At 38.8% G+C, this 13,286-nt stretch overlaps 1 protein-coding gene across 1 annotated transcript in view; it reads right to left on the bottom strand.

The window, feature by feature from the left end:
- Nucleotides 1–13,286, bottom strand: part of fndc4b (fibronectin type III domain containing 4b) — an 87,296-nt gene that overhangs the window by 53,078 nt on the left and 20,932 nt on the right. The window lies entirely within an intron of this gene.

Below are 13,286 nucleotides of genomic sequence, written 5' to 3'. Positions count from 1 at the left end.
AATAGCCCACAGAATTATAATTTTTGCCCATTGTTTTAGTGAATATGGTTGCGAATCTCTGATTTCTAATGCAGACCGGAAATTGCAATTATCACAGTAATGTCCTGTTTGCAAACTACTACATTATTAACTCTATTTTGGCAGAGTACCATGGACACCCAGCATGTGAATAGTGCAATCCTTTGGGAAAAGTGAAAAAGATGTGCACTGGGTCATTGGGAATCCTTACTTTTCGGGAGGAAGCAGAATAATATATTAATGAAGAATAGCGATTACAACGTCAATAGCAAGAGCAATTTATGATCCACTTCTATGCTGCTTCCAAGGTTTCTCATGGCAAAATACAGTCCAGAATTTAATAGTGCTACCTGTTATTTATCAATTGTTAGATTCCATCTCCAAAGTCAGCATCGGGAAAGATTCATAGGATAGATGCTGGAAGTGGAAACTAACTGAAACTTGCAACTGAGATGGCCCAGTACTCCGATCTATATGGTGATTGTTGCATTGTAATGGATTCCCAAAACATACCAAGACGGGATTGAATTCTCAAAATCAGTTATATGCAGTATGTGTCATTTTGAATCAACCTAATAACTAAAATAGATGTGCTGCAGTAAAAAAATAATCCAAATACAGCAACATTGACTGCCAAATCTAAAAGAGTATTGGCAATTTCTGAAATGTGTGCTCCACAAAGTATATTTCACATCATGAAAGAAATATAGGGATTTTGAAAAGATTGAACTGCAGTGATATTTTGTAAGTCATCATTGGAAATGGCAGCAGACTTTAATGTTAGATTTTTCAATCTGATTTAGCAACTTATATACACCTCTGTGATCCCTCTAAGACATTTCTTTCTGAGGCAAAAAAAAAACCCTGAATGAGTCATGAACTTCATCCAAGCAAAAAAATTGAGAAGATGGAAAAAGAGAAAAATGATAAGAAATTTCCTGTCTCTAGGCACAATAAATGTACTTCACCCAACATGGAATAGGCGATATAGTAAAATCCTGAAAAATCAACCCTGGCTTTGGTTTAACTTATCACTACCACTTAAGTCATCATGCTGTCTATATATCAGCCACATTTATTTAGGTATTTATACATATGGCTAACTTACCACTACTGATACTTTGTCACTGAGCCCGTTTTCCTTGGAGTGATGGGTTATCAGGAGTTTATTGTATAATAAACCAGCTCATATACTCACTATACTTTGCTACATTCCCTGACCCTCTTGAGCTGAATATTCCTTTCCCTGATACTCTCCCAGATAAAGATGCTGGTCCCTGCTGTGTTTTCTGAAAACTGCCTCTCCACAATCCTGTTACTAGTCTTTCTTCTATTACCAGGTCTGATTGGGAAGCAGTTCAGACTAATGGGGAATGAGCTATCATTTCATTAAAGGTCAGATTGCAGTTAGAGAAAGCTGATAAAATAGCAAACAGGTTTCATATACAGAGCCATCAGATTTCATCATCTCCAAAGTCACTTGGAACCCAAGGGAAAAGGTGCAAAGTGAGGGAATAAGGAGAGTGAGCCAATCTTTAACTAAAAGTCACTAATGTTATCCCAGCCAAAACAGCAGCTTCTTCTCTGTGCCATTAACACCAGCTCAAAACATAATCATTCTAACTATGAAATGCTGCTGATGCAGATTAGTTGTCAATATAAAAACATAGCTTTGATTTCTATTCAATTACATTTTGGGAAGTGCTTTGAGACATTTTTATTATGTGAAAGGAATTGGCTCAATTAGAAACACTTTGGGTCAGAACGCTGGGGGTTTAAGCCCCAGATCGGGACTTTGTTTAACATCGAGGCTGATACTCTGGCATAGTGTTGGATTAGTCCAGCATTGTCCTTTGGATGCGACATTAAACCAAGGCCCCATCAGCTTGCTCAGATGGATGGAAAGAATCAATGGCAACAGAAGAGAGTTTCTCCCAGTGTTGTGGCCGCAAATTTCCCAGGTAAAAAAAAATTCAGCTTGAGGTTGTGTTCGCCGACAAATATAGCCACTTACACTTTCCATTAAAATCTGTGAAGCAGTTTGAAATGTGATAAGGCACTATAATTAATGCATGCATTATCATTAATAATAAATACAAATTATTATTATTGACCTGCAGTATTATAAGAAGCATAAATCATATTCAAGGTTCCTCAGTTGATCAAGGTGAACAAAAACTGCAGAAGTGTACAAGTTGATTGCCAGGGTTCTTGTATTTGGACATACTGTGTACAGTCTAATATCTTAATACACTGAGATGAATCTTTGTTTATCAAAGGGTTCCTTTTTTAATCAAATTATGTTTTGTTCATATACAAAGCATATCAGATGACATGGCATCAGGTGGTAAAAAGGCACAAGATCTGAAATGTAAACAATTATTTATGCAGAGGGTGGTGAGGATGTGGAACTCACTGTTAGAAGCTGTGGTTTAAGTGAAAACCAATATTTTAAATAAGAGAAAACTCTATCCATACATGAGGGAGAAGTGAATATAGAGGTAAAGGTGAGGGGAAAAAGGAGCACAGACGTTTTCAGCCAAATTGCCGTGTTGTAATGTTCTAGGTAAATTTATGTAAAAATCAGATTATTTTTACTACTCTTAATACACTATGGTATATGATCAGCTTAAATGACATGTTTTACTGTTTGAAACCTCAATTGTCTTCATTTCTGATGGATGGAGAAGTGGATGAAGTCAATCAATTTCCAATGGATAAGTCATGTCCTGTCAAAATCTTGCTATCATAGCTGTGTCTGCTAGAAAGGTTTAAGCTGTTTCTACTCAGTGTAAAAATGTGTGATCGCAGCTTCTGACAGGGTTAGATTGGGATGAAAATCTTCTTGACTTGTAGAGGATATACTGGGACTTAATATGAAAACAAGAGACAGCTGAAAGCCACAAATACATTGCAAGTGTAGGGTTATTCAGTGCATTAAGTTAATAATTGTCACATGTGCAACTTTGCCTGACTGATTTTTAGAACCGCAGTGGGGACAATACAAAGCTCATACTGGTGATTTGAATTCCAATGAATTTGAAAAGCAAGCCATAAGCAGAAAATCATACATGGTTGAGTAAACATTTCCTTGACAACCATATGCATTGGATTGATAAACACTGGGAGCTAAAACGACCAATAAATCAAACCCCTCTGGGGCATCCTGACAAGAGCTCACAGTGCTTGGTAGGTACTGTGACTCCCATCTCACTGAAGTCCCTGGTAAGACAACCATATCAACTGGGAGTTACTGACACCTTGGGTCTTAAAATATTTCTCCCCATGCACTGGTCTACAATCCTTCAGCACACAAATTGGCTGCCTCATTTCTCCCTACAGTTACTATACTTAAAAGTAATTAAGACATTTTGAGACATTTCAACATGATAAGGACATCCCTCCCGATGTGAAGGGCACTGTGCATATATATGTGTATACTATATATACACTGTTTCCTGTTTATTTAATGGAGAAGAATCAAACTGTAATGCTTATCCAACAAGACTGCCTGAGATCATATATACCACAGGGGGCACAGAGAACATAAAAACTTTTGAGGGCAGTAAAAGGTCAATAAGATGGAAATGATTAATATCAGTCCACCAATGCACCTTTTCCTCAAATCATAAACCCTTTCTCTCACCTAGTTACATTTAATATAGAGTCTTAACACACCAGGATATCTCACACACTGAGATTGAATTGCTTTGATTGTTGTTATCAAACATGGAGAAATTCCACCTGAGTTTAGATTTACTCTATTTATGTAGCATTTTGGAGAGTCCAGAATTTGACTAATTCAATTGTCACTTTGAAATTGCTTTTACTTGTTCTTTGTTCTCCTTCTGTTTGTTTATGTTCTTAATATAGATACAACATGAGCACACAAGAAAGGCACCGCACATATATTTTGGTATGTATTTTTATTCATAGCTCTCCTTTCCTAACAAAAAGAATGGGGCTTTGAAATTTATAGCAAGAGAGAGTTGCACAACATTGAACATCTTATCCTTTCATTGCAGCCTCTTTGAGATATAGACATCAGGTGTTGCTCTTTATAGGATACATTGATTTGCAAATGCCATAGGATTCATTTGCAATTCTCTTTGAAATATGTTTATGTCCTTTCAAAAAAATAATAAAATTGCAAACAAAAAACAATCACAACAACAACAACTTGGATTTATATAGCACCCTCCACGCCGGACGGCGTCTCACTGAAACTGAAAAAAACCCTCTAATAGTATTGATAATAGAATGGTTTGTATGTCTTGGAGTCAATATCCCTTTTGACCCTCATCCTCATGACTTGCATGTTAAATTGGTATCTGCATTTCTGATAGTCAACAAAAGATGAAGATTATACTGTATTTCAGATCACCATCCACTGATCGCTGTCCAACATTCACACAATAGAGAAATTAAGCTGTCGTGCCCCAAAGCCTCCCACTCTATTCTTTTACACAATTCTGCTTTATTTCGTATTTATATTAGCATAGATTATGCAGCTGGACGTCAATTCCCGTGTGGAAATTAAAATTCATCCAATGGAGCTATGATTGATGTGAGAACTGAAATACAGATTGCATTTCGCAACTGAAATCCACTGTACTATGTAATCCATAGAAATGTCCTATTTGTTCTCTGATTTAGCTTTCTTTAAAGATGGAATCTCCAAAATTCAGAATTATCACACACAAACACACACATATATATATATACACACACACAGAGTAATGATGATACCTCATTTGTTAGATCACTAAATCTACCAATACATTTTGATTTTCTCCATTTTAACAAGGCCTTAGCAAGCTATATTAGCCTTGTACCTCCTGAACTCTCAGCTGAATTTGACACTATTGACTACTCCATTCTCCTCCAGTATTTCTCCTCCAGTTTTCAGTGTTGCCTGTCCCAGTCGTGTTCAAATCTATTCACTCCCTGGCACCTCCCTACCTCTCCGACCTCCTCACTCCCCAATCCATCACCAGGTACCTCCGCTCGACTGGCACCGGCCTTCTATTTGTCCCTTGCACCATCCGCTCCACCATTGGAGGTTGCGCTTTCAGCCACTACGCCCCCAAACTGTGGAATACTCTCCCTCAATCCCTCTGCCTTGCCTCCTCTCTACCCTTCCTTTTTGACTGTGCTTACGGCCACTTCCCTCCACCCCCGGCTCGGAGTCAGGCTCCGCCACTGTTAAGCTCTCTGAGATGCTAACCTACGTGGAGGGCGCTGTATAAGTGCAAGTTGTTGTTGTTGTTGGATCATCACTATGTCTCCTCCAATAGCTTTTCCTCCTGTCCCTGAACATTGAAGTCGAGCACTCCTCAGGGCTGTATCCCAGGAGGTCCTCTCCTGTTTCTCATCTATATGCTCCCCTTTGGTGACAACACCTACAGTCCATGGGATCCACTTCGACATCATTCGCAAAATATAGTCCGTTCACTTTACAGTATAATCGGTAAAGTGCTTTGAGACATCTCAACGACATGATAAGACGCAGATGAATTTCAATGTGGAGAAATGTGAGGTAATGCATTTTGAAAGAAAGAATGAGGGGAGGCAATATAGGCTGGTAATACAATCTTAAGGGGGGGTGAAGGAACAGAGAGACCTGGGGATTCAGGTAAATGAATCCTTGAAGGTGTTAGGATAGGTAGATAAGCTGTAAAAAGGGCATATGGGATACTAGGTTTTATAAATAGGGGCATAGTGTACAAGAGTCAGGAGGCTATGATTAACCTATATAAAACACAGGTAAGGCCTCAGTTAGAATACTGACCCTGTTCTGGGCACCACACTATAGGAAGGATGTTAAGGCATTGGAAAGGGTGCAGAGGAGATTTACGAGGATGGTACCAGGAATGAGGGACCTTGATTATGAGGAAAGGCTAGAGAGGCTGGGATTATTCTCATTGGAGCAGAGAAGGTTACGAGGAGACCTAATAGACATTTTCAAAATCATGAGGGGATTTGATAGGTTAGAAAGGGAAAAACTGTTTCCACTGGTGGGTGTGTTGGTGACTCCAGGTCACAGATTTAAAATAGTTACTAAAAGAAGCAGAGGGGAGGTGAGAAGAAATTTTTCACGCAGCAAGTTGTTCGAATCTGGAATGCATTGCCCGAAAGGGTGGTGGAGGCCTATTCAATAACAACTTTTAAAAACGTGGTGGATGGGTATTTGAGGAGGACGGGTTTGCAGGGTTATGGGGAAAGGGCTGGGGAGTGGGATTAACATTACATTGCTCTTTTCAATGAGCCGGCACAGACTCAATGGGCCGAATGGCCTCTTTTTGTGTTGTACTATGATTCTATGATTCTACTCTATATCAAATGCAAGGATTATTATTATTACAGGGATGGTATCCAGCTCTTTCTGATTCCCCTTTGACTCCAGGACCACTGATGTTCAGACAGACAGCCTACCAGACATCAAATCCTGGCCAAGCCTGAACTCTCTCTAAATCAGCATCAAGAAAACTGAGACCATCCTGTTCAGCTCCCATCAGAAGCTCCTCACCTCAGTGAGGTTGCTCATTACGACTCACAGAGACTATGTGGAATCTTGATGTTTTGTTCAGCTCTCCCAACACAGCTGAAATCTTCAACCCTGCCTTTGCCACCTCCAGATTCAATGTGACCAGCTTCACTAACTCCACCTCCAACAAGCTCCAAACTTCCACAGCCTTATCTTTTCCCGTACCCAGGCTCTGCACACCTATCACCCCATCCTTGCTCCCTATCCCCAAAAGGAACTTAAGCACAAATTGACTTTATTTGACTTAAGCAATTTGTACTTAACTTTAAATGCCTCCATAGCCTTGACCCAGCCTTCCAAAGCAATTTAATGTGACCATACTCCTCCCTAGCTGCTCTCTCTTCTCCATCAACTCTGATCCGCCACACTGCCTGCTCCACTCTACCATCAGAGGGTGAATCTTCAGCCAGTTTGCTAAATCGTTCCAAACATGCCTTCCTAAACCCTTCCTCCTCGCCTTGTCTCACCCACTCCCTCTCAGCTTTCAAATTCATCCGTAAACTCATCTCATTGACTATATTCCTGGCCACCACCCCTATCCCTCAGGTTTCCTGGGTGAATAATCTGTTAATGAAATCTCCCAACAACTGCAATGGTGAGTCTATAAAGACAACTAAAGAGTGCTCCAGTGGTGGATCATCTGTGTGGCCACTGGTAAAGGTCTTTAAGCTATAAACAGCATTTTCTCCCAGGGAAATCCCTAGAGTTACCAGATCTTGGTTCAGGCACCTCGTTGGAGCTGAGTCTCATAAGTATGGGTCACGCGTATGGTATTCCCTGGAGAAAACATGATTCACAAAATAGAGGCGACTAATAGTGACTGTGTAGTTTTACACCACTAAAGCACTCTAAGACTTATTGTGGCTTCAATTAGAGCTAACAGCAATATCAAACTCTTTGCAATCCCAATTTAGTACAATAATGTTACAGCAATGTTACTGCAGTCCTAAAAAGAGCGACTGTTCAAATTAATCATGGAGAATTGTTCCTTAGCTTCAAGACAGATTGTCAAGACAGGGGCTGCTGCTTTGTAAGATCCAATTTAAGATGGCAGCTCATACTGATTGCAAAGGCGGCATCAAGGAGGTGGTGGCACTAGATTATAATATGTGATGTGCAAGTGTATCTAACCAAATGCCAATGATGTGAATTCAAGTGTCAGATGAAATCTTGGAAGATCAGGGAATTGACTGTGCTCAAGGGCCCTCAGGACTTGGCTCTTAATGTTAAAAAGCCTCCTCACCACTGCCAAATCCCTGTTCAACACTAACAAGCATCCATGCCCTTATGGAGAAGACCACAAAATGTTTACAATTGCTAAGGTGAGAAAGAAAATTACAGGTAGCAGCTCCAATGCCAATGTTCACAAGGAAGTGATTGAAATGGGTTGATAAGGATATAAATTGGCGTTTCAATTTGTTTCCGGAGATAATATTCCGTCAAGAATTTTTTAAAAATAATAATTTGGTCACTCAATCCACGGCTGTTTGTGGGACACTGCTGTGCACAATTGGCTACCGAGTTTCGCCCACAAATATACAGTCAATTCACTTTACAGTATAGTCTGTGAAGCACTTTGAGAAGTCTAGAAGACTTGAAAAGCGCTATATCAAATACAAGGATTATATTATTATCAAAGAAAGTCTGCACTCTCCAAAACATGCAACCATCCTTGTCTCAGGGTCAAGTGCTGTCAAGGTAAAGTGCCAACAGCACTTGCTGACAGGACTCTAGAGTGAACAGCGTTTATTGTAAAGCTGTTGCTTGTCATAAGACAAGGAGGACCATTGTGAACTTACCAACTCTGAGAACCACAATATTTTCACTGCTAAATGACCTCGGCTTGGCAGTTACATAAAGCAGAGCTCTGAGCTTTGTAACTCTGTACTGAAATGGTGAAAGACAATCCTGACTGTGCACAAATAATGATAGTTATGGTTATTAAAAAATCTAATGGTCTTAAAATTAACAATGTACTTGTTCTGCAGAACTTCTAGATGCTACTCTTGGAGGAATTGAAGACTGATCTGAGTGCAGTTTTTAACTCATATTTTTGTATAAAGGCTAAATTTGGAAGAAAAGTTTTAGGATGAGACAGTATCAGTAGATTTCATGGGAAACAAAGATTTACAAAGAATGTACAGCATTGAAACAGACCACTTGGCCCACACCGTCTGTGCTGGTGTTATTATTCCACATTAGTCTTGACCCATTTCCACAGTGTGCCCTCCCATACCCTTCTCCTCCCCTCTCCCTCAAGTGAAAGTCTAGTTTCCTCTTGAATGCATCTGTACTATATGATTGAACCATTACTTCAGGCAGTGAGTTTCACAGTCTCACTACTCTCTGGGTGAAATAGTTCCTCCTGAATTCTCTTTTAGATGTCCCTAGTCACTATCTTATATTTGTGTCCCCCACTGGTAGAATCAGCCTATTTATGGTAACATCGTCAAACCCTTACCCTTGAGACTACTAAATATTTTGTACCAAGAAAATTATTTCTTAATTGACCATTTAACTATAACATAGACATGGTTACATTCTTATAGCAGCCTTATATTGTCCAGCGCACTAGTTCGTACTCCCAAAGTGAAGATCACCATACAAATGTAATTTGTTGCTGTTGTCATGCGGTTTGAGTGTGTTAAGTGTGCATTTCACCATTGCAAACAATGAATTAATTCTTGCATTACAGATCCCACAGTAATTTCTTGCCATTAATGTTTTTGTAAGAAACCTACAAAAAGAATTAGCTTAAATTTAAAATAGACGTCCAAAGACAGTCCCCCCTCACCCCCCCCACCCCTCCCCCCACCACCCCACCTGCCACACCAATAATATTGAGAAGATTAAATGTAAACTACAGGGAAAATATTATCTGCATCCAGCTGCTAAAAGGAGCAAAATAAAAGTCCATTAATATTTAAATATAAAATTGGAGCTTTTCCACCCTCGAAAGCTATTCTGTCACATCCTGGGAGCAGGGATTTTGTAAGTAGCCTGTGATTTTGTTTTTGATTACATCACCAAGCTAGGTCAAACGGAAGGCTGCTGTCCTCCCTCGCACTTACACTCGCATATGCAATACTGCTTCACAGACACGTGTCTACCTCTCCTTCACATACAACCAAAATAGTAGCTCAGCCCATTCATACCATCAACTTGTTAAGTGGGTGCGTAAGGTTGTTTAAAAATCTTTCACCAAGACTTTTAAAGTCTTTAAATTTGCTTTTTGTTTTATTTTTAACTGGAGCTTTTGGGGGATTTTTACAAATATTGGCAAGAAGGTATTGTGAATGTAGTTTCAACAACAAGATACTATATCAAATTCAAGAATGATTATTATTATAATAACAGGTTGTTTATTGCACATTAGAGAATGTTGACTTTGTAAATCATGCTCATCTCCTGTTCACAATTTGTCACCTTAATATCCATGATAAATCCAGATCTAATCTGGAATTAAATAATATAACAAAATAATAATCCTTGCATTTAATATAGCGCTTTTCATGTCTTCAAGACGTCTAAAGGCGCGTTACAGAATATATTGTAAAATGAATTGACTGTATATTTGTGGGCGAAACGCAGCAGCCAATTGCGCACAGCAGAGTCCCACAAGCAGTCGTGCACTGAAGTGAAAAAATTTATTATTTCTTTTAAATAGTTTGACACTCAAAAGAGTGGGCGTTGTAGAAACCATGGGGGTGGTGTTGGGGTGGGGGGGGGGGGGTCGGGTGTTGGGGACAAGGGGGAGGAAGAGGACACAGCAAAGCAGCTGTTGGTTATCTTGAGAAGTCCAGGACTTCTTTGCATTAGAGAGGATCGAGAATGCTTGAAGGGCTGCGTGGAGGAGAAGTGGTGATGAGTAATGAAGACAGGAGGTTGGGATTATTTTTGACCTCCAGGATGCAGTTTTGAGCTTTGTGAGAGAGATGCAGTAAGGTAGCATTATAAAAGTGCTATGTTGATGGCTCTTAGTTTTATTGTTTAATGGGGCAGAGATGTACTTATCTCTGTACTGAAAGAGCTCGAACTAAGTGCTATTGGACAAGAGGCTCAGACTTGTGAGAGATGCTGTTAGACTATTTTCCATAATCAGAAAAAAATGTTTTGAAGGAATACAGGGAAAAATGTTCAGAAAAAGAAAAGGACTTTTTTGAGTGCTGAAAGCCAAAAAGAATTGCAACAGGAACACACAGTATCTGGCTACGAATGTATATTCCAAGCCTCTCTCCGATTGTTGAGACTATTTTTAAGATGAAAGAATTGTGTTACTGATTAGTAAGAGCGTTATGATGATCAGAAACCTTTTTGTACCTTCTGAAGTTAGAGTGCATCAGAAAAAGACTAGAGAAGGCGAGGAAAGCATTTAGTTTCCCCATAGCCTAAGTTCCTTTACTGGACCTGCTCATAGAAGATGAAAAGAAAATACCTTTGAGTGCAAATATTAATCATTCACTGAAAGTGAAATACTAGGAAATATCTTGACAGCATTTGACGACAGAACTTATTCTGATCTTGGAGAGATCAGTGGGTAGTGAGCCAGAATTTCCCACCTTAACTTCAAAAGGGCATTGATATGTAGAAAAGGCTTCTGAGCAGACCGAGAATCATTCCAGAACTTTGATCTCCTGTGTTATATGAATTAACTGAGCTTGGTTCATTGCCGTATGAGTTGGAGAAAAGGAAGAATAAAAGGAAAAGAAAGCTATCTGTGGAGCAGAAATGGACATGATTGAATAGTAAAGATATGGTAAGGGACAGAGAGTGCAGAGTTTTTCTTGATTACCTTGGAGGGGAATCGGGGAACCAGAATTTTTCCTCAAGGTTCTTCATCATAATTCAGTATGTTTACAAATCTGTCTCTTCCTTCATGGTCTTCAAACCACAACCTTTCAGCTAGTGATCATAGTTAGTGTTATTTAAAACTAATTTGCATTTATCTGGTCTAAATAACAATTAGATAACTGCTTTATAAAGCAGTGGATGCTGGCAATATCATACAAAGATTATACACTCAATCATTTGAACCATTCTAAATGGTCACTAAACCTATGATAAATGCAAACATTTTAAATGACAGATCAAATCAATTTAAGGTTTATTTATTAATATCTGCTTCCTTTCAGTTGAAATTAGTGAAATAATTTGCATTTTGTAACATTAAAACAGAACTTTGTTAATGCAGTTTACCCTATTCAGTGAGACAGAACATACATTTGTGAGATTTTAACAGATTTCTTAATACAAATCCTGAGGTCTTCCGATTTCAAAACAAACAATATTCCAAATGATGAGACACACGATAATTTACAATTTCTTATGAAGATCTATCTCAAATTATACCCAATTCTTATCGCTTTTTTCCACCTCCGTCACATTGCCTGCTTCGTGCATACCTCACAACCAAAGCAGACAAAACCTTCATCCACGTCTTCGTCACTTCCTAGCTGGACTATTCCAATGCCCTCCTCACTGGTCGCCCCAGTTCCACCATACACAAAATTCAACTAATTCAAAACTCCACTACGCTATGCCTCTGGTCACCTCACATTTCCTATTCAACATCCATTTTGGGGTTTGTTTTGTTTTGAGCCATTGCGTCCCAGTGAAAAGTATTATAGAATTGCAAATTCAGATTTTGTGGCTGAAATTCATATTTGCTATATAAGAAAGTTTGAAATATTCACATTACACTGATAATCTGAAATCCATTTAATCATAATTATGTCTGCCCTCTGCAAGTAATTTGTATATATCTTTTATACAATGTACAATCAGAAATAGAAATGCAAAATGGTCAAATGTAATTGCAACAACTTAAATTTCACAATTACTCGCTGCAACCTATGTTTTAAAAGAATGTTGTCTTCAAAGCAAATGTCGAATGATTGAATAGTGCAACAATATGGATCAGATTTTTGTAAGCGATCGCCAAGCGATTGGCGTTGTGCTCAGAAATGCTACCCTGTGCGAGGGGCACTGTATAAATGCAAGTTTACTCATACGGCAATACAAAATATTGCTGTGATACAAATGCAGATGTGCTTTATTTTATGCTACTATGACATTTATAATAATAATCTTTGTATGAGATATAGCACCTGATCACATTATTGAAACGTCTCAAAGTGCTTCACAGAATATATTGTAAAGTGAATTGACTGTATATTTTGTGGACAAAACGCGGCAGCCAAGTGCACAAAGTAGTGTCCCACAAACAGTCATGGATTGAGTATCCAAATTATTATTATTTTTAAGGGTTTATTACCCCTGGAAAGCGATCCACCATTTGAATAACAACTTGATTCCTACGTATTGAATAACAACTTGATTCCTAGGTAAACAGAGGCATGTGGAGTAAAGAAACTTGCCTAAGGTTTGGCCTTGCCTAAGAATCAAACTTGGGGCTTCTCACTTGCGAGTCGAACAAACTAACCAATACAGATATATGCCATAAATTATTCCTAGAATCAGTTCTCTTATTCAAAATGGAAAAATGTTTTGAAATTGAAGTATAAATTGAGCATGGCGTTACATGGTGCTTTTGTCATCCAACACTTAATGTGGTGTCCTGTAGCTCAGTGGTTAGAGCACTCGCCTTGCAAGAGAGAGACTTGGGTTTGATTCCCGGCAGGGCAAAACCTTGGGCAAGTTTTCTTACTCCACACGCTTAACAATAATCCTTCAAGAAAAAAAAAAAAATTTGGTCACTCAA

Source organism: Callorhinchus milii, unplaced genomic scaffold (genome assembly GCF_018977255.1).
Source record: "Callorhinchus milii isolate IMCB2004 unplaced genomic scaffold, IMCB_Cmil_1.0 Scaffold3, whole genome shotgun sequence".
Taxonomy (NCBI): Eukaryota; Metazoa; Chordata; class Chondrichthyes; order Chimaeriformes; family Callorhinchidae; genus Callorhinchus; species Callorhinchus milii.
Note: the sequence above shows the minus strand (reverse complement) of the source record. Positions and strands in the feature narration are given on the sequence as shown.